Raw genomic sequence first — 2,430 nt, 5'->3', positions numbered from 1 at the left:
GGCGGGGAGGGGCGTGGGCTGGGCGGGGAGGGGCGTGGGCTGGGCGGAGCTGGAGCAAATCTTCCCGCGCGGGGGTCTCTCAAAGCAGCTGCTCTCGGAGCCGGGCAGTGGGAGAGCCGGGCTTCTCTGGCGAGCCGCCGCAGCAGCGTGGGTGGCCCCAGTTGCTGGGCCTTCCTCCAGTTGTGCGCACACAGCCTACGTTACTCCTGTCTGTTTTATGTCACCGGAGCCCTGGGGATGGCAAGAAATCTGCCCCGAAGTGTAAAGCCGCCTTCTTACTGAAAGAATTTTCAGAATGGCAGCGGTGTACATGGAGGTGCCTGGAGATTTCGGAAGAGACACCCGGAAACGGCAAAATGTGAAACAAAGGAGTCCTCTGGGGTTTGGCATCCGAAATCATCGACTGCTGTCCATCCAAGAGGGCTCCGCGTGCTACAAGCCGCTGGCTCGCAGAACCTCAACACACCTGCTCCTCGGCGTTTGCGGAGCTTGCTTCCATGGGGACGTTTCCTGTCCTGTCGCCGGGCGGGAGACTGTGGCCAGGAAGCCCATGTGGCGCAGAGGAGGCTCGGCGGATGGTGCAAAGGAAGATGGAGTGGGGATCGAGGGAACCGGGGATTCCATTTTGAGCCTTTCTAAGTGACCTGGGCCAAGTCCCTGAACTCATTCATTCACTCAAGGAACATTCAAATGTGCTACATACTAGAGCATCACCATTGAAGAGAAATACAACGCAGGCCACATGTGGAATTTAAATTCCTTTTTTTTAAAGATTTTATTTATTTATTTGATAGAGAGATAGAGAGCACACAAATAGGCAGAGAGGCAGGCAGAGGGAGAAGAAGAAGCAGGTTCCCCGCTGAGCAGGGAACCCGAGGCGGGGCTTGATCCCAGGACCCTGGGACCATGACCTGAGCCTAAGGCAGACACTTAACGACTGAGCCACCCAGGCGCCCCTGGAATTTAAATTTCTAGCAATGACTTTTAAAGAAAGAGGTGACATTAATGTTCATGTGTTATTGAACCCAATTATGTTAATTTTTTAAAAAGATTTTATTTATTTATTTGTCAGAGAGAGAGAGAGAGCACGTGCACAAGCAGGGGAGCGGCAGGAAGATGGAGAAGCAGGCTCCCGGCTGAGCAAGGAGCCTGACATGGGGCTTGATCCCAGGACCCTGGGATCATGGCCTGAGCCGAAGGCAGCCACTTAACCGACTGAGTCACCCAGGTGCCCCTATTGAACCCAATATATTCAAAATATTACCACTGTATCATGTAATCACTATAAAAAATCATTCATGAGATTTTTATCTTTACCTTTTTTTCCATATCAAGTCTTCAGAATCCCATATGTGTTTTACATTTAAGGGCACATCTCAATTCAGATGCTAAGCTTTCATTGGAAATAGTCAACCTGTACTTAGATTTCATCAAGTTGACAGTTGGAGAAGTAGATGCACATACTGAGTTGTTCCAAATAGACTTAAAAGTTTTCCAATAAGGGCTGCATCGGGCTGCAGGAGAAGATCGTGGTCTCCACAGGAGTTAAAGTTCCTCTAATCTTCGCTTGTTGGAAGAACTTGAAGAAGAACAAAAAGGAGTAGGCGATGGTGCAGTTAGCTGGGGCCTTGAAGATGATGACAAGATGACACTTACAAGGTGGACAGGCATGATTATTGGGCCACCAAGGACAGATTCTGAAAACAATATATAGCCTGAAAGTAGAATGTGGACCTAAATACCCAGAAGCTCCTCCATCAGTTAGATTTGTAACCAAAATTACTATGAATGGAATTAATAATTCCAGTGGAATGGTGGATGCACGGAGCATACCAGTGTTAGCAAAATGACAAAATTCATATAGCATTAAAATTGTACTTCAAGAGCTAAGACGTCTCATGATGTCCAAAGAAAATATAAAGCTTCCACAGCCACCAGAAGGACAAACATACAACAATTAATTTTAGTGGATCTCAAACTTGTCTTAAATCAACAACCTTCTATTCGTGTTAATGTCTTGATTAAATATCACAATACAAAATACCCACACATTAAGTAAAATAATTCTAGCTGGTAAACATGACCTGGACATTTGAAGAATATATTTAATATATGTACACCGTTATGTTTTCAGGTTACAGGAGGAAAAATGCAGCACAATTTTTTTTCTCCTGTTAAGGCCCTATCATTTATTTTTTTAAAAAGATTTTACTATTTATTTGACAGAGAGAGACATAGCGAGAGCGGGAACACAAGCAGGGGGAGTGGGAGAGGGAGAAGCAGACTCCCCACTGAGCAGGGAGCTCGATTCGGGGCTCGATCCCAGGTCCCTGGGATCATGACCTGAGCTGAAGGCAAACTTTTAACCCAGGCGCCACAAGGCACTATCTTTTAAGCATAAACCTGGAGTACTCAAAATAGAATTCAGGT

At 46.4% G+C, this 2,430-nt stretch overlaps 1 pseudogene; it reads left to right on the top strand.

Annotated features, from left to right (window-relative positions):
* The first annotated feature begins 295 nt into the window (after positions 1–295).
* On the top strand, positions 296–2,136 carry LOC118018954 (annotated as a pseudogene).
* Positions 2,137–2,430: the final 294 nt, after the last annotated feature.

The sequence above is a fragment of the Mirounga leonina genome, unplaced genomic scaffold (genome assembly GCF_011800145.1).
Source record: "Mirounga leonina isolate KUSES-001 unplaced genomic scaffold, KU_Mleo_1.0 Mir_173, whole genome shotgun sequence".
Taxonomy (NCBI): domain Eukaryota; kingdom Metazoa; phylum Chordata; class Mammalia; order Carnivora; family Phocidae; genus Mirounga; species Mirounga leonina.
The sequence above is the reverse complement of the archived record's forward strand: the minus strand, read 5'-3'. Positions and strand labels throughout refer to the sequence as shown.